This window comes from Mustela nivalis (genome assembly GCF_964662115.1).
Source record: "Mustela nivalis genome assembly, chromosome: 10".
Taxonomy (NCBI): Eukaryota; Metazoa; Chordata; class Mammalia; order Carnivora; family Mustelidae; genus Mustela; species Mustela nivalis.
In genome coordinates this window covers 45742652-45762173 of record NC_139029.1, presented here as the reverse complement: position 1 = coordinate 45762173, position 19522 = coordinate 45742652, and the positions used below count along the sequence as shown (strand labels likewise).

The window sequence follows — 19522 nt, the reverse complement described above, 5'->3', positions numbered from 1 at the left end:
TTCCATCATACAAATGCACCGTAAGTTTCCTAACCTGTCCCCATTGCTAGATATTTAAGGTGCTTCTGATTTCACTCTATTATAAACAGTACTACACTGAACATCCTTGTACACGTATCATCATACCTAACAGTAACTATTTTTTCTCACTGTATTCCTAGAAGGAGAATTGCTGGCTGAAAGGCTATGCATATTTTCTGACCTGAGATATAGATTCCAAGTGCTTAGGACAGGTTTTCCTGACAGAGGCGTTTCCTCAGGGACCCAAGTCCAGAGGCCAGGGTGGCTCCCGTTTCCAGCCATTTCCACATCGCCCTGTGTCCCAGGGCCAGTTGGGCAGCAGTCTGTATGTCTGGGGAGGCCACCACAGACAGGTTCCTGTCATCCTGTTTACTTTGCTCTGGGCAGGAAAACAACCTGGATGTTTTCTTCTCAGAAGGTATCAGAGACCTTTGCTTTGAACTTCGTCTAAGAGAATAAAAACAACATGTACCATGCCTGCTCTTTCCCTGCTGGCTTTTCCTCTGTTCTTTGACCTGTGATACCACATCTGCCAAAGCATCCATACTTAGACCCCTTTCAATCACAGCTTTCCCATCCCATCACCCAGCAGAAACATTTCTGTTTTTTATAGCTTAGCTCAAATGCCACTTCTTCCAGGAAGCCCTCTCCCCTTTCACCCATGTATCCTGGTGGGATGGGAAAAATACATCTAGTTTTTTACCTGCTTGGTCACAGATTGTGGGATGCCCTTTCTCACAAGAGGAGGAGAGTCTGCTGGTGATTTTCAGACAGTCCGAGCAGCCCTTACACATCCTCTCCCCTACCTCCCTAGTTAAATGGGGATCAATCACTCTGTAGCAGGAAGAGTGGGCCGACACTGGTACTCAAGTTGAAAAGGGGGAATGGCCCAATTCCAGCAGGTTTTCTCTGAGATGGCAAAATAAATTGTGCAGCCACTGTCTCCAAAGAGGAGGACCCGTGTCCCATACCCAGGTAGTATCCCTCCCCCAGTGTGGGCAGAACCTCTGAGTCAAAGTAAAAGCCATAAGACGTAACAGGAAGAGACATGCAGAGAACACAGGAGGAAGAGACCTAGGTTTTGTGGGGCTTGAAGCATATGCAATTGGGCTAGGGCAGGGTGGAGAGGGGGAGCTTTCCTTAAGAAAAATAACGATGAATGTAAAATATCCATAACCACTCCAACTTACCCAACAGGGGAAACAAGATGGAGGACAGGGGGTGGGGAATGGAAGAAGCAGCATGTTCATCCACTGAGCTTAAAAAAGTCCTTCTGCTGCAAATTTTATCATTGAGCTATGGGCATATTCCAGGATCCCTCTCAGAAGGTGCTGAGCAAGCGAGGGGCTCTGAAGCTTGAACTTCATTGCCATCCTCTGTGCGGTTAGAACTTTCTAGAGCTGAAGACCAGAGGAAGACTCTTCTCTAGACTCCATCCCTTATAAGCCTCCAGGGTTTGGGGCAACCTCTACCCCATATAGCTGAGATGGAATCTTCTGCCAAATGCAGGGAGATGGCAAGCCAGATTTATGTGGTTTAGAAATATATAAATAAATATGATATTTCTTGCACTGAAGTATCCTGAAACATCTTACCTATACCATACTCTGGTGATACCTTTATTTTTAAAAGGTGATCAAGCAATATATCCTGAGAAAATTTTTCCCTTCACGAGTCTCAGTCTCCCCATCTCAAACATGGGGATGGTAAAACTGACCTCATCACTGGTGTGGCATGAGAAGGAAATAAGCAAATACAATGAAAGATCCTGGCATAGGGGAGCCATTATTTCTGAGCATCTGCTCGACCCCTGGCCCTTGGGGAGGTCCTGGGCACAGGCCTGGGAACTGCCAGCTCACAGACCAGAGGACCTTTCTTAGACTGAGGCCCCAAGGGTTCGGGAAACACAGGTCAGCTTTGGGAGCACACCCAGATCCAGCAGTCTGGGGGAGAAGATCCAAGCAAATGGATGTCTTGTTGTCTTCCATGGCAAATCATGGCCCCTCTGAAGACCTCAATTTCCACCAGAATCTGGGGAGGATATCAGAAGGGCTAGCCGAGGTAAGCACCTAGCACAGAACAGGTAGAAGTGGAAACGTGTTCTGCTACATCCATTCCTACCAAGGCTGAGGTTCTTTGGCGGGGCCCTCCCTCTGGTTCCCTGGGAGGCACTTCTGAATCCTTCTCTATGACTCGAGCTCCAGGCAGAAGGCTTAGGATACTTCCTCCTTCCTCTTAGTTCTACTGAATTCTATTTAAATGAAGCATCCTCCTTCAAGCAGGAAACTCAAACCACTTCCTCCAACTAAAGAGTTTTTGCAATGTCCTTTTGCCTTAACATTTAGCCAGATGACCAGCTGTGAAAGCCAGAAGAAGCCTTTGATATAGGGGTGGCTCTGTGACACTTTTTCCTGGTTCCTGTGCTGACTCAGGACAATAGGTCTGGACTGAGAACCCAAGTCTTCATCCCCAAGCTCTTCCCCATTGACCTCCTGGGACTTCCTACCTTTCAGCATCATTCAGTCCACAAGCAGCCTGCTGTCCAGATGGCAGGCCACATCGAGTGATACTTGTTCACTCCTAGTACCTACTTCCTTCATGCCTTTCTCCCCTGCACCAGCTGTGTCTTTGTCATAGTTCATTCTCATGAGGACAGGGGACATCCTGATATCATATACTGGGCACTTGACTGAGAGCCTGGAGCCCATGGCTTTGCCAACAATGCATGCAGTTTCAGCGATGTCCCTAAGCTTCCACTCATGTACAGAATAATAGGGGCTGAACCAGACTGGTCTGAGGGGTGTCCTAAAGAGCAGTCCATACACTCCTCATTCTACTTCTTGCTCTTTATGTTAAGGACCCGGCTCCCTGTTCCTGTCAGCATAAGGCTTAAACTCCCATGCTCTTCTTTAAAGCTATTGTTCACTGAGCACTTGCTAGAGACCAGGCCCCATGCTAGGACCTGAAGATATTTAAATGAATAACATTGCTCTTACTCTGAGGGAAATCCCAGTGGGAACCAAGAACATTTAAAGATGAAAAGAAAGGGGCTAATTGCTAGGGAAAACAAACAAACAAACACATAACAACAACAAAAATCCAAATCACAGAGCTGGCTAACACAAGCCCATTGGAGGCCATTTCCCAGAGGGAGAACCACACTGAGTGTTGAGGATTCAGTAGGAGATCTCGGAGTTCAGAACAGGTGAGGGAAGGGGGTTCCAAGAACAGGAAACAGCATGTGCAGAGATTTAGAAGGAATTCAACATGGCTGCCACTGCAATGCTCATGTCTTAAGCAGCAGAAGAGTCCAGGAAAGAGAAGAGAGGACGTGCCAGAGGTTTTTGGACCTTGAACCTCCCCACACAGAAGGAGATACCTCTGTCTGAAAGCAGTTTCTGGGAGTTCTCAGTGCAATGAGAGGTCAAGGCACTTGCCAAATTCAGATAGCAAAACCAACCTCCACGCAAGACAACCCAACATAGCGTGAGCCCAGGACTCTCAGATGGTTTCACAGCAGAATCTCTAACTAAGACTTGAAGAAAAGAGTCTTAAAAGTAAGACAAATATTTAGAGTTTTAAAAGCTCAGCCTACAAATTAGGAGGAATGGGAAACTTGTTCTAACTTGTTGAGATGTGCAACTTTGTTCTAATTTAAAGCAGATTTTGTTCTCTGGTGGGAGATAGATTGAAATCCTCCTGACTGCTCAATAATATGATGGAAACCACTTCTGAGGAGCCAGTGTTTTATGTTAGAGACGACCAAATTTAATAAGGTAACAGAAGAAAAAAAAAGTGACGTCAATACAGCTTTATCTGAGAATCAAATGAAATATGCTATTGACCCGACTGAAGTTGTTCCAGTCTTAACTGCTATAGAAGGGAAAACTGAAACTTTTCAATCCCTTGGTCCTCTTTGCATTCCCCATCCCCTGACCCTAAGATACTTATTCCACAAAAAGTAAGAGCTTGCTCAGCAGAAGGAAGATGGAGTTTCACTTCGCTTTTCCCCATCCCTTCCAGTGCAGGAGGGAACTAATGTTTCCTGACTACCTGCTCAGAGCCTGGCCCCTTATCCTCACTGAACTTCCATTATAATGTGGAACTCTGTGAGGAACTCACTATTTTCTCCTTCTTAAAGGGAGGCAACCAAGGCTCAGAGAGGTTAGGTGAACTTGTTAAGGTCACAGAGCTCAGTTAATAATATACCTATGACTGACTGAGTTAGGATTGTGATCTGCTTCTTACCTGACACAAAAACCTGTGCTCTTTCCACCCGCCCCACTGCATTCTGAGAATCTGCATGTTTGGTGCATGGAGCATGGCTGTCTACACATAGTGTCTGTGAATGAAGGGCTTTCAGAGCAATGGAGTAGTATGAGTCCCCTTTAGTCATTCATCCAACAAGCAATTATTGGGCGCCATGGTGCACCAGGCATTATTCTAGGCACTGGGAAGCAGATAGGCAAATCCCTGCCTTTGCATATTCAGACCCTAGGGGTTCAACAGTACGGTAGCTGTGAGTGAGGACTCAGGACTCAGTGAGGTCCAGACACCTGAGATCATGTCTTCATACTGCCACTGGCAACCTGTGTGACTGTGGACACATTACCTCACCTCTCTGCACCTCCATCTCCTCATCTGTACTGAGGGGCAAATAGTAATATCTCCCTTTATAGGTTTCATGAAGACTGAATTGGCTGCTATTTGCAAAGCTTTTAGAGCAGATGAGTATTGCTGAGTAAATAATGGGGGGACATAGCCAGTAACAAAGTATGATGTTATCTGATATCAAGTGTGAAGACGAAAGGGAATGGGGATAGCGTATGTTGGTGGTAGGTTTGCAATCTTAGTTACAGTGGCCAGGGAAGGCCACACTGAGAAGGTGTCCTCTGAACAAACACCTAAAAGTCAGTGAGCTGACAGGAGCCATGCTTGGGCCTTGCCTTGACGGTTCAGAAAGCAATGAAGGATTTTATGGGCCTACCCCTGAATCTTAATTATGAGTGTTGATTTCCTCAAACTATAGATTTAGTGACATGCTAAACAAATTAGATTATTATATCATGACATGATATAAATTATCAATGTGTTTGTAGAAGATTCCGCCTCTAATGTGGTCTCAGAGACCAGTGAGGGATAAAGTCATTTCTGGAATATTCCTTTATAGCAAGGACCCAATTATTGAAGTTATTGTGGTTTATGAGGCACATTCACAGTCCTTATCTCATAGATAAAGCTGGCCCCAGCTGTCTCCAGGGCCCATACCACTGTGCTGGTATTCCGCCCGTGACTTTCTCTTGGCTCATCCCCTGCCGAGACTCTTGTCTCAGGATTGGACGTGGGTGCAAAGACATTGCTAAGTCTAGCTGTCCCCTGAGTGAAAATGATTAAGTCTGACCACGTGTCCACTGCCCTGATCATACAGAAATGGTCTTTTTAGATGATGGGATGCTTGAAGAACAATTTTATTTGGTGGATTCTCCATATGCTCTCTGAAAACCATTTTTTATGTTTCCAGGGTACAAAAGTTAGGAATCTGGTTAACAAATTTCATCCTCATTATTATAACATAAGATAAAGAACACTGGCCTGGGATGCTGGAGACAAGTGTTCATCTCTGGGCTCTGTCGTTAACTTCCATATGTCTGTGTACATCACGACTTCTGTCTCTGGCTCTAGTCCCCAGTTTGCAAAATGAGGTAAAAAAAAAAGGGGGGGAGAGGCACCTGGGTGGTTCAGTTGGTAAAGCTCTGACTCTTGATTTCTGCTCAGGTCATGATCTCAGGGTTGTAAGATTTGGCCCCAATCCAGTTCTGTACTGAATGGGGAGCCTACTCAGGATTCTCTCCCTCCCTCTCTTTCTGCCCCTTCCCATATACCCCTCTAAAAAAAGAAAAAAAGAAAAGATAATGAGGAGGTAAGGGGACATATACCTGCACACACATATATAGCCTGTTCTTCATTTACTGATTGTCTTCTCTGGAGGCGTAGGACACACACTATTTCAATCTTAAGATCACAACAATCCCGAGTGTCATTACTGCTACATGGCAGGTGAATTATTGTGCAGTGGAAAGAGGCCAAGAACAAGACTGGAACCCAGGCCCAACCTAGCTATTCACTGCAATTGCTTAAGGCATTCTAAGAATCTTCCTAAGACTGTCATTCTTAAATCCTGTCATTTAAGAATGCAGGGACTTCACCTGGCTTTCTGCAGAAGCCATCCTGTCCTCTTGACCCTTCCTTTTCTGCAGCTTGAGTTGTAGATAATCTCTCCTTCCAATGTCTATCTCGTGAGTTTCAGCCCAGTTATGAAGAACCCCCCTCCTCCCGCTGATGCAAAAGGAAAACAGAGGCACAGACTGGCATGCAAGTGACAGCCGCTGTCCAAGGCGATTCTCTGTTTCATCATCTCGCCCCTGGAGGCAGACCAGACTAAACACAGAAATGGTGCTTGTAAGTGGGGCCAGAAGCCTCCCACAAAGTGGCTCACTCTGCTTCACGGGAAGCCCGGGTCTCCTGGGGATCAGCTGTCAACCCTGGGACCTTTCTCTGGAAGCCCCTTCCCATGGCGACGGTGAGAGAAGATGGGTGGTGTGGTCTTTGGAGAGACACTGTATGTGTAGCACCACCTCTAATTCTCTGTGTGACCTGGGGCAAGTTGCCTCCTCCATTTCTAGGAAGAGGGCATTGGAGCTGGTCTAGGGGAAGCAGGCATCTCAGAACTTGGGAATGAGCCAAACTGGGTTTGGACCCCACTTCTGCCACTTATTAGGGCAATATGAGATGTGACCCTGCAGTCAAGGCAGCTGGCAACTCATCCAGAGTTCCTCTGCTCTAAACTTGAACCTGGACTGGAAGACAAAGCATCAGGCTCTGCTGCTCACTAGCTGTGGGGCAGTGGGGCATCACTTAGCTTCTCTGGGCCTCAGGCTCCCCATCTGTAAAACACTCAGCATAACAAAGTTCTGTGCACTTCAAACTATCAGCGGCTCCTATCAGTGCAACTGGCCTTGGAGGCTGTGGTGGTCTTCAAGTATATCAAGGCAAGACTGTGCAGTCAGATTTTATTTCTAAGTCAAAAAGGTATAGACAGTGGTGCTTCTCAAAATTTGGTATGTTTATGAATCATCTGAGATCTAGTTACAATGCAGCTTCTGATTCAGTAGGTCAGGAGAGGGGGGGCTGGTGCTGAGATGCTGCTTTTCTTACAAGTTTTCAGAGCAGGCTGGTCCAAGCAGGGGCCCATACTTTGAGTTGCAAGACTTAGAGTCACATGGCTTCCACAGCACAGATAATAATGAACCCACTACATGATGATTATGAAGCAACTGCCTGCTTTTAGTGGTTTATCGTTGAATTCATTAGATAAAGGAATGTTCACAGAAGGCCTGCTACAATGATGGAATCTAGGCACAATGGTGGAAAGTAGGATTTTAATGGGAAACAAGAGCCAGGGCCTGCATTCCCAGAGTAGTTATTCTAGTGGCAGAGATGAATCAAGCAAACAATTAGGAAACCCAGGTACAGGGTTTGGGCATGTCCAGCGTGTTGAGGGGGCAGAGGGCTAAAGAGCATCAGGGAAGGCCTCTGGGATGAAGGGACATGGAGCCCGAAAGCTGGCCCTGAGCAGGTGGAGTACTGAGGCAGAGGGAACAGCATTACTGGGAGCAAGGCCACCCCGTCAGTCAGAGGCTCAGTCTTGATTCAAATAATGTCTGTCTGACCCAAGATTTACTCTTGCTAGTATCTTCCCTGACGCATGAATCAAATCTTGCACAAAGCTGCCAGCGGTCCTTCCCCAGTGATGTCAGAGCACCTGGCCGCCGAATGGAAAGATAATCTGGGGAGCAGAGGTCTCGGCATCACCTGACAGCCATGGCAATTACGAAATTTGTCTCCACATGAAACCTGTTGCACCACCAACACCATCCAGGCTTGGCTTCCAGTTCCTTTCTCTTGAAGACATGTGACTGGGAAGTGTGGTTGCCCTCCCCATCGCTGCTAATAATAACCCTTACTTTTTTTAACCAACAATGAACTTTGAAACTTGGCTGTTGGTTGTCAGTCACATCAGCTGGCTGTTCCTTGGGTGAAGTTCATCGGAAACTTACCTTACCTACCTTAGGTACATCAGTGTTCCTAAAATGCTAAGCACTCAGTATGAGAAGGAAAGAAAGTCAGAGGGGTTAAGTGATTTCCCTAGTCTCCAAAGCAGATAAATGGTAACTTAAATTTGAAATTAAGTCTACCTCTGGGGCACCTGGGTGGCTCATTCAGTTACACATCTGCCTTTAACTCAGGTCATCATCCCAGGGTCCAGGGATTAAGTTCTGCATCAGGCTCCCTGCTCCATGGGGAGTCTGCTACTCCCGCTGCCCCATCCCTCCTGCTTGGGCTCTCTCTCACACACAAAAATAAATAAATAAAATCTTAAAAAGAAAAGAATTAAGTCCACCTATGAAGCCCAGCACCTTTCTCCAAATCCTCAGGCTCTCCTTATGTTCAAATTATACCCTTTGCCATTGACTTTGTAGGGTCTCCCACTAGGGTGGGCAGATACATTGCCTTGCCCAGTGATACTGGGCTTGGCCATCTGACTTGTCATGGGCAAAGGAATATGCCTGAAAAGGACAGCATGGCAGTTCTGGCTGGACACCTCAAGAGGCATTATCTGTTTCATGTTCTCCTCTGCTCACTTGCTCAATTACCATGAGAAGAGCAACCACAGGCTACTTTCTAGCCTAGCTGTCAGAATGGGACAGAGCAGATACAAACCTGACCCGAAGCTGCACCAAACCCAAGCCAGTCAATCCTCAAACTCATAAGTGAGAAAAAAAAAAAAAATCCTTGTGGTTGTGACTGAGCATTGGATGGTTTGTTACCAAGCAGTACTGTGGTAAGATCTGACTAACACACTCCATAAAGAAGTACAGCCAAGCCAGCCCAGCTCTGCAAGTATTTCTTGAGTTCTTCATGGGAAATAAAAAGGAATTAAAGTCATTTCTGCCTTCAAAGATAGTTTCATTGCTCTTGTCTCCTTTGTTGATCGCAGATCATTATTTTATAACAAACAAATTAGTGAGTATGTCTGTTTGTCTTGTTGAAGAGAAATGCATAGTGTTATCAAATGGTATCTAGCAATATCAAGGCATCTATTTTCTAAGAACTCAGTTGAATCATACTATTAACTTACTCTAAGGTATAAAATCAATTAAGGTATTCAAGTAGCCTTACTGGGGATGTAAGACTCAACTCAGCTGGTCCTTAGGGATGGGAAGGGCTGAAAGACACTAGATACGTCTTCCTTCCAAATCATAGGGCTTTCGTGTTCAGGAGTTTTGGCTGAGGTGGGAAGCAACCAGAGGGATCTGCGTTCAAATCCTCAGGCTGCTGCTTCCCAGCTGGGTGACCTGGGGCAAGTCACAGGTCTCTGACTTCAGATGAGATTTCCTCCACCCCCCCAACCCCCTGAGCTCTCTTCCCTTTACATTCAAAGGCCCTCTCCTGTCTGCCTGGGAGGACCTTTGTTGGCCCCCTCTCTGCCAAGAATTGAGACCTCCCCTCCTTTAGGTCCCAGCTACACCCCGCGGAAATGATCCTGCCCCTGGGGGGACCCTGGGATTCTCCTTTGCACCTACGTCTCTTTCTTTGGACAGACACTGAGCTCCTTCAGGACAGGGCAGCCCCTCTGAATCCTTAGATCCCCAGTGACTTGCGCAGTGCCTGGCATGTGTCAGTAAATACCAGCTGGCGTTAGCTAAATTAAATGGAATTACCCCAAATATCATCCAGCAGGAAAGGAGTTTAAAGTACGGCTCCTACACTGTTTCTTTGTTTTTTGTTTTTTAAAAGCATTTCAGGGCTAAATACATAAGTAAAAAAGAGACACACGTTTCAAAAAACAGATCCACACAAACATACATGTGGGCAAACAAACATACGCCAAACACAACCCTAGGAGGTTTCTGCAGACTTGTCTCTCATTTCAGGCCTGTAATTTCCCTCTTGGCCGACATCAGCTTTGGCCTGAACCATGCTTCGGATGGCTGGCAAGCAGCCTACTGGGTTTGGGTTTATGTTTTTGTTTTGTTTTTCCTTTCCTTTCATCAGACCTGAAACTAAAGCCACAGGCCTTTCTGATACCTCTCAGCTGTGGCTGTCTTGCTTCATGTCACCTGCTCCCCCCTCCCAGGCCATGTGGATCCATAAATACATCCAGAGGTAATAAGCTGGTCAACAATGGCTTCCTTCTAGAAGGAGACAAACAGAGGGCCTGAAGGGACAGAAGAGTCTGGACTGGAAAGTGGCCGTGACCCCGGCCAAGCCTCCACTCTTCCAGACCAGACTATAATTTGACAGCCTAACCTCCTGGCCAACTTTCAACAATCAAAGAGGTAAGGACACTGGGAAACTGAGGCATGCAAAAATGAAATAAAATGAACAAAGTTATGCTGGTGACATGGGCAGGGCTTGAAGAGCCTAAATCCTAGGGGAAGTAGGGACAGGTATCTTATTAGATAGAGCTCTGGGGTCAGACACAGCTTATGTTCAAATCCTGGCTTGGCTGCTTCCTCCCAGGCAAGTTACATAACTTCTTTGACCCATGTTTCCTCAGCCTTCGACTGGTTGACACCTACCTTGCAGAGCTGATACAAAGCCTAAATGAGTACATGTAGGGGATGGGCCAAGCACTTTGTAGGGAACTACTCCACAGAAGTAGTTCATGATAGCAGGGCTTCCCATCCCAGAATGAAAGAGCCCATCAGGATGCATCCGTCCCCTCCACTCTCCACTCCACCCAAGATGAGGTCTTCCTGCAGCTGCCTCCCATCCCCAGCCTGCAGGTTCTCCAGGCAGCCTGCTGCCCCCTGGAGAGATTCTCACCACTAGAAAGTTCTTCCTTAGGCTGACTCTGAAGAGAGTCTGAAAATGGTCTCTCTGGAGCTTTTACCCATGGGCCCTTCCTCCTCAGGGCCATTCCCACATGGTAACCTTCTCCATAGAAGCAAGCTCCCAGGCCTTCCCTGAGGTGCCTCCAGAATTCCCGGGGCTTTCTATATATACACAGACACATATTTGTGTGTGTGTGTGTGTGTGTGTGTACGTGTGCATGTGCAGGCAGTTACAACGAACTACATCGACACAGGGAAGGGGCACCTGTCCAGGACGTGGAAGGTCCAGGAGGCTCCTGGGAGGAAGGATGCTGAACCTGGGTAGCAGCTGGGGGAGGGGTCGTGCAAAGTCCTGCCACTAATAAGGAGAAACTGAGACTCGGTGAGAACCCTCGCCTGTTGTGCCAGTGGGTGATCACTGCTGTCTACAAAGTGTGTAAAGCTCGATATCATGATTGCTGAATTTTTATGGTTTTCCTTATTCTTCAAATATACCTTTCCTGGGGTTGCCTGGGTGGCTTATTCAATTAAGCATCTGCCTTCGGCTCAGGTCAGGGTCCCAATCCCAGATATGGGATTGAGCTCCACACTGGGCTCCCTGATCATCAGGGAGCCTGTTTCTTCCACTGCCTCTGCCCCCTACCCCTGCGCTAGCTCACTCATGTATACCCCTCTCTCTCTCTCTGTGACAAATAAATAATTTTTTTTTAATTATTAAAATAGAGGTACTTGGGTTGCTCCGTTAGTTAAGCATCTGCCTTTTGCTCAGGTCATGATCCCGGGGTCCTGGGATGGAGCCCCGCATTGGGCTCCCTGCTCAGCAGAAGTCTGCTTCTCCCTCTCTCCAGGCTTGAGCTCTCTCTCCCTATCTCTGTCACTATCTCTCTCTCTAATAAATAAATAAAATCTTTTAAAAAAATTTTTAAAAACACACACATACACACACACACACACACACACACGCACGCACACACGCACACACACATACCTTTCCTGGTTCACTTTCTTAGCAGGATTGGACCAGTTTATCTGATAGCACGTTTCTCCATTCACCTCTTTTAAGTACACAGAGAGAAGGGCTGTTTGCATCCTGCTGTCACTCACAGCTGGGTGACTAATCCAAGTGAGAGGACTTCTCTGAGCCTCCTGTTCCACAGTGTAAAATGGGGACAGTCCCGCTGACTCCCAGGGCTGGCACAGTTTGGAAAGTCACTGGGCATGCAGCAGATGTTTGGTGACATTTGCTTTTTCTCCTTGCTCCACAAGATGCTGCAGGCTGATCTGATATTAGACCTCTGCTAGCAGTTGATAATGTTATCAGAGGATGTGCCTTCAAAGGCATTTGCATTTGAACTAGAGAGCAACAAGGAGTTCAGGGACAGCCAGGCCCCTGCTGGGCTGAGACTCAGGGGTATAAACACACCCTGAGGCAGAGGAACTCACCCCAAAAAGAAGAGGTCACGAGAGGCCGACTATGATAGTTTTATGCACACAATAGGAAAGGGTGATCCCCTGAGGCTTCATGTTGGAGGAGGCAAAGGTCTCTGATGGTGGCAGTGCCCTAAGGTCACATAGGAGGTTCCCAAGTATCTTCTCTGGGTCTACACTCAACCCTCCAGAACCTCTCAGAAGAAAAATCCTCCACAATTACGAATCAGATTATGCCCCTCCCTCCCACAAAATCTATTGGGATTTACTGTTCTTACAGTAAAACACCAAATCTTCCCCCAGCCCTTGAGGCTCCTCACGATGGGAACCTGGCTTCCTCTACAGCCCCCCAGGCAGACCAGCAGGGCCTCTGGAAGCTAGAAAGCTCCAGTCCCTTCAGAACAGCTGCGCAGACGGGACCTCCCCCTGCCCTCTGAAAGATAACCAAGGTTATGAGAAGGTGAGGAGAGGAGCAGATTGGTGCCCTGCTCTTGGCTAGGGCAGAGTCTCTTTGAAGAACTCTGGAGAGCCTCCATAACAGTATTGATTAGAATCATAACACAAGCCAAGTGCACCCAGAAGGGCTGAGCTGCAAATAATCTAAGGGCAACACTGTTTGGAGGTGAGGGCAGGGTGAAGAAACCAGCAAGATCAGTGGAGACAGCCCAGGCTAGGGCAGCAGGCAGCCCAGACCCCTCGGGGGGTTGAGGGAAAGAAGGAATGTGCTCTAGTGGCCACACCAGCCAGAGCCAATGCCAGAACTGTGGAAGAAAGGGGGGGGGGGAGGAGTGGACCCCCTCCCCTCTGTCTGCTCCCACCACCGTGCTCTATCTACCCTTGGGCCCTCTAAATCCAGCTAGAATTTAGAACCTAAGGGAACCTGGGTGATATAGTTCTTAGGAGTTAGCCCTCCAGGGGCATAAGCTGGCAGAGAGGGCAGAAAATTAATTGGATGAGAATGACCACAAAAAAAGAATTACCAACACAGCAGGCATCCCAGCATCCTGCAGGGAGAATGAGAACAGCCAACCCTAAGAGGGTCAGCTCTTCCCCAAGAAAGAAATAATGCTATGTATGGGGAAGAGCGAGTCTGGCTGACAGGCAGCACTCCCAGCTAGGCTGGAGTGTCCACACAGCATCCAGATTCTGTGTCCAGAATACTTGCCAGACGAGTCCACATGGCCAGACATCTCATACCTTGGCCCCTGCACACAGTGGCAGAAGGGGTTGTCCTATAATCCTGGACCTCACCCATCCTCCCTGCTCCTCCCCAAGACAAGACCTTGGCAGGCAACAGGAGCCCGAGGTGCCACCCATAAGAGAGGCAAAGATGACGCAGATCCAATCATAGAATAATGATAAGAGTAAGCGATAAGGACTGCATGCTATATAACGTGTTATCAATTGCAGTCTGGCTCTATTAAGTGATCCAGTCCTCTTCCAAACCCTGGAAGGTGGTGGCTATTATTATTCCCACTCAAAGAATGAGAGGAAGACCTAGAAGAGGTAAGCAGGTTGCTGAGGTTAGGGTCAAGCCCAAGTTCGCTGGCTGCAAGCCAGGCTGTTAACTACCATGCCAGACTGTCCTCAAAGCAAGCTGGAACCCACAGATGAGTGGGAGAGGCAGGCGGGATTCACGCAAACCTCTGTGGTCAAAGGGTTGGAGTTTGCCTCTCCAGAGTGATCCTGGAACACTGGCCCTAGACCCTGTATTTTCCAATTATGACAATCTCTGACACCCTAAGCATTCTGCTTTCTCTTGCCCCTGGCCCTTTGCACAGGCTGTTCTCTTTACCTGGAAAATTGTCTTCCTCCTTAATCCCCTCCTCATGGCTTGATTAAACCTATCTCCATTTACTATTGCTTGCCCCTTGTTCCGCCCCCAAGTGGAACTCAGCCCTCCATAATGGCTCTGGGTGTTGACCCTACTAGGCTACAAGCCCTACCAAGGCAGGGACACAGTTGTCTGGCTTACCCCCATGTCCCAAGTGCCCAGCCCAGTGCCTGGCATGTAATGGGTGCCTGGTAAATGTGTGGCAAAGGTGGTTAGATGCTGGCACAGACTCAACCACCCAGAGCTTAGAACACATTGCAGCCCACATAAGGAGAAGCACAGCCAGTGCTGTAGGAGCAAAGAGGAGGGGGAATCTCTCCACCGATCTGAGGCTAGAGCAGGCAGGGCCTCAAGGAGGAACTCGCAGAGCAAGGGCTGCTGAGCTGAGATCCATGCATGGGCAGGCTCCTGGTGGCACAAAAGAAAAGGGAAAGGTGTTCCAGGTAGAAGGAGTAGCATATGCAAAGGCTCAGAGGAAGGAGCATGCATGGTGAGTCACTTGCAGTGAATGACAGGAGGGGCCATGAGAGAGGAGACCTGAAAGGGACAGGGCTGGCCTGTGAGGGGCGTCTGGGCTGGAAGACAGGAGGCCAAACTGGGTGGCAAAGAACACAAGCTATAGGCTCAGAAAGACTGGAGTTTGAGTATGACTCCACAGCCATTTCCTGGCTCTGTGAGCGTGGGTGAGTTGCCTAATGTTTCTAAGCCTTAGTTTCCCCATCTGCAAAATGGGGTAATCACAGTACTTGCCCCTAAGAGAAATAAATGAAGTAATGCATGTAAAATGCTTTGCAGTGGCAAATGGCACGTGGTAAGCATCAGTAAGTGTCAACCCTTCATAGCCATGCTGTCCTTTCTGGCAGTCTAAGGGGAGTGGTTGGGAAAGGTTTGCCCTGGATGTAGATCGGGAGACAGAAGCTGTCCAGGAAGTGTTTGTGGAAGAGAGGAGGAAAGAGGGAAATTTTGAATAGGGCCTTGAAGAAGGGACTTAGAGAGGTGAGGCAGGGGTGAGAGACACGTACGAAGGGTTGACGGGACCGAAGCACAGGGGCTGTGTGGGACCAGCAGACTGGGGTTGGGGGAGAGGCAGATAGTGGGACCAGCCAGGAAGGAGAGGGGAGGGATGTGGTGCAGTCAATGGAGTCAGCAGGCCAGAGTGTGTGTGTGTTGCACTGAGCAAAGCAAAAAACAACCATGCTCTCCTGCCTCCTCCATGGTGAAACCAGCTAGTCATTCCTGGGACAGGGGCCTGGTGAGGTCACCAAGTAGAATATTCTCTGACCCTGCATCTGGTGGCCATGGTCACTATGGAGGACATCATGGAGCCAAGAGAAGATACAGCCCTTTGCTCCCAGGAGGCAGAGATTCCTTTAGCCCCTCCCCCTCACAGGCAGCCTTGTTGTCCCTCCACCCAGCCACCTGGAGAGACAGGTGGAACCAGATGTGACCAAACTCTTTTTAGGATTCTGAATTCCTGTGTAGCATCTGGGGAGAAGGACTGAGGAGAGGGAAGACAACCAGAAAGGGTCCAGCATCCAGTCTGAGCCAACTGAGTGTTCCCTGTTCTGGAACTGTTGGGTATTATCATTACTGTCTCTCTGCGGTTCAGCAGGAAAATGAACCAGGTGCTTCCAGGGGCCAGACATCCTAGATGCGCAGTCAGAGCCAGAAGTCTCCTGGTTCCCACAGGAACAGAGGGGCCCAGGCAGGGTCGTGGACTTGCTCAGGGTCCCCAGCTAGTCAGGTGATGCCAGAACCAGACTATACCGAGATTGATGAGCACCACCATTGTACCAAACCACTTCCGAGAGCACAGTATTGTCTCTGAAAGCCCCTGGGAGACAGCGACAGAACCAAGACCAAACACTGCCACCACCACCTTCAATAATAACAGCTGCATCCTGCTGACAACCAATGATAGGCAGGTGACCCGGCACTGCCTCCTCACTGACCCTCCAGCAACCCTTCAGGCCTCTTTAAAGATAAAGCTGTGTGACTTTGCCAAGGTCACCAGGATGAGCATGGGGGTCCCGATCCAGTCTTCTCAGGCTGCCATCTGATCTCTCTGTTAGTCTCTGGAGGAGCAACCTAACCTTTCCATAATCTGGTGACTTCAGATTCTGCCCAGATACCTACCCACTCTGTGCCAATTTTTTTTTTTTTTTTTTTTTGGCCAAACTTTGTTGTGAGCGCTCTTTGTGTAAGTGATCCCCATTTTCCACATGAGGAAACTGAGACACGGAGAGGTTGCGGAGCTTGCCGGGGTCACTCAGCCAGGTAAGTGGCTAAACTGGGAGTTCTTACCACAATCTCTGAATGAGGCAGACCGGGAGAGGTGCCCCAGACACCATCGCGGAATGTGATCACACAAAAGCACTGGCTCTCTTTGGTCAGCTCTCAAGTCTCCAGTGAAGAGGCATCCTGTGGGTGGAAAAAAACCGCCCCAAACAGAAGCCATTCTGGACAAGACAAGCAATGACTCTTGGACTCCGCTCCCCCATCTAGAAAACATCCTCTCCCACTCTGATCACTTAGGAAGAAATCAAGGCTACAGAACTAGTGAGGGTCAAGCCCTGCCGAAACACACCTGGTTTCCTGGTGTCTCATCTTGGGTCATTTCCCTTGTATGGAAAGCTCCAGCCAAGGAATTTTAGACACACACACACACACACACACACACACACACACACACACAGGCACTGCTTAGAAAACTACAGGCCAGATAAATTCCCCTTCTTTTCTCACCATCCTGAAAGGGGAACATGTGACATACCTTGGGGAAGCAGACGTTTGGGTTGCTGGCAACACAGTTTCCCACTCAAGAGACACCCCGACAATGTACACCCTCCACCCACTTGTCCCTCCAAGGGGCCAGGGCAAGGTAAGGAGCATGGGCTCTGGGATCACCCTGGTGCAGGTCTCAGCTCTCTGCCTCTTACTGCCTGCTGTGTGACCTTGGGCAAGTTACTGAAACTCTCTGTCCCTCAACTGCCTCCTGATTATTGAGAGAATGAAATGAGATCACACACAAGAACTCTTGGCCCAGAGGCCAGCTCAGAGCAAGCCTTCTGTCCACACCGGCTGTTGCTTACAGTCCAGCTGTGCATTCACGCTGGCCTTCACTCACCGATTCACCCCCTGCTCCAGACTATGTCAACAAACCTGGTTTGGAGCTTTCCTCAGTGACCTCCCTCCACCCAGTCCTAGCCCTGGGAGGGACCTAAGAGGAGAAGGAAACCATCCTCTTCTGGATTCTTGTATGAGCTCAAATGTGGTAACAAATTACCCAGAGCTCAGTGGCTTTGAAGAACACAGCTTTCGCCTGTTAGAGTTCTGGAGGTCAGAAATCCCCATCAGTCTCACTGGGCTGCAGCCAAATGGTCACAGGGCTGGTCCCCTCTGGAGGCTCAAGGGGCGAGTCCCTTTCTTTGCATTTTCTACTCTCTAGAGGTGCCTACCAGCCCAGCTCAAGGTTCCTTTCTCTGTCATCAGGGCCAACAAGGTACTATGGTCTGATTTCTGCTTCTGTTCTTACATCTGCTCCTGTTGACTCTGACCCTTGTGCCACCCCCACTTTATGAGACCCTGGAAACTCTAAGATAATTTCCCCATCTCAAGACCTTTATCTTTATCCGCAAAGTCATTTTTATCAGGCCCACTAACGTATTCACAGGTTCTAGGGATTTGAATGTAGATGTGTTTGGAGGGGCGGGTCTTCTACCCACCACACCCAGGCTGAGGATCCTGGCCCTCTGGCTTCCTCAGGGCCTTGGGAAAGAGAGAGACTTTATTGGGAAAGAGAGAGGTTGCTGGCCTTCATCCCTGGACACAGCTGAGAAGTCAGTGGACACCATTCCCTTTCCGACGCATAGACACTTTGGCCAATGCCACCATGTGCATTTCTCATTCCGTAGCCCGGAGACCTGGATGTGGCATAGCTCAGAGGGTCAGGCCCCAGGTAAACCAGGGCCTCCCCTCTGCCAAGGTCAGCTCCAGTGTTGCCAGTTAGCTTCCTGATGTGTCCCCCAGGCTTTTCTTTCTCCAGCCCAACCCTGATCCAGCCTCCAGAACCATCTTGTTAAAACAGATCCCATCATCTGCCTCTCCTGCTTGAAATCTTCCCTGGGTTCCCTGCTGCCTCTAGGATGAAATCCAAGCTCCCGGGTCTGGCTCACTGGGGCCCTTTTGACCCAGATTCTGCCTACCCCATTCTCTGCTTCCTCTCCCATGGCTCTCCCCTCCCCCACCTCCACAAGCTGAGGCCTTCCAAGGACATCATTATCTTCATGATTTTCATCATCAGTCATTTTGGTAATAAAACCCACAGCTTCCTCTTACTGAATGCAAATAACTGCCACGGGAATGTGCTAACATTCAGTTATCTTTGCAAATGCTCTTTTCCCAGCTAGAATTCAGGACTCTCTCCCACCTGTTACCTAATAGACCAGGCTTGGGAGTGGGGGAGGCGAGGGGGGTGGGAAACACAAGCCCACCCACCCCTCCAGGCTGGATTAAACTTGCCCTCCTCCAGGCCACCGTGGAATGACCTCTGGCCTCCACAACTGCTCTCCACTTCCTCTCTCGCCTGTTTTTCACCTTGGGTTCCTTGGGGATGGTGATCTCTTACTCAACAGAAGCATCCGAGCACTAAGTGCCAGACATGATACAAATTCAATGCCCAGGGAAATGCTGGAAAAGAGAATGAATCCAAGCCCCCTCTCAAGCTATTCACCTCCTCTTTATCCAAGCCTCTGTTTGGCAACTGCTCTCCACGCAGGTGCTGGTTTCCAAGAACATGAGGCAGGATTCTTTTGGGATTCTGCTTGATCCGGATCCAACACTGTAGTGGGGAAGGAGGTAAGAGAGAGCCTTCTAAGTGCTCTGCATGTCTTTAGCCTCTACGTGTTTAGTCCCTACAGCTGTCCTCCTGAGTAGATTCTGGTATTATACCCCTTTTAAAGATAAAGAATCCAAGGCACTAAGAGCTTAGGACCTGCCCCAAATCTCTTAGCTCATCATCTGGGTGGCAGAATTTGAGATGTAGCTGGGGTCCATATGCAGGCCGATCACCTCCAGGGAGCCACATACTCCATCCCCCACCCCACTCCACTGCCTTGTACATTTATTTATTAAGCACTTACTGGGTACGAGGCATGACACCAGTGTTCTGCACACAATACTTATTTAATCTTCCTCATGATACTGGGATGTACTAATATCACCCTTGTTTTAGAGGTTGGTACAGCCCATTTAGGGTAAGATTCCACCCTTACAAGAAGGAGCTTCCTAACCAAAACACAAAGGTTGACTTTACCTTCTTTCTTTTAAGGCTCAACTGAAG

General features: G+C 48.5%; 1 protein-coding gene across 1 annotated transcript in view; it reads right to left on the bottom strand.

Annotated features, from left to right (window-relative positions):
- LOC309842853 (uncharacterized protein) overlaps positions 1–19522 on the bottom strand; it is a 231726-nt gene that overhangs the window by 198562 nt on the left and 13642 nt on the right. The window contains exon 3 of the mRNA XM_082687735.1: positions 18914–19021. The gene's annotated coding sequence lies outside the window, so the exon portion shown is untranslated. The remainder of the gene's footprint in view (positions 1–18913; positions 19022–19522) is intronic.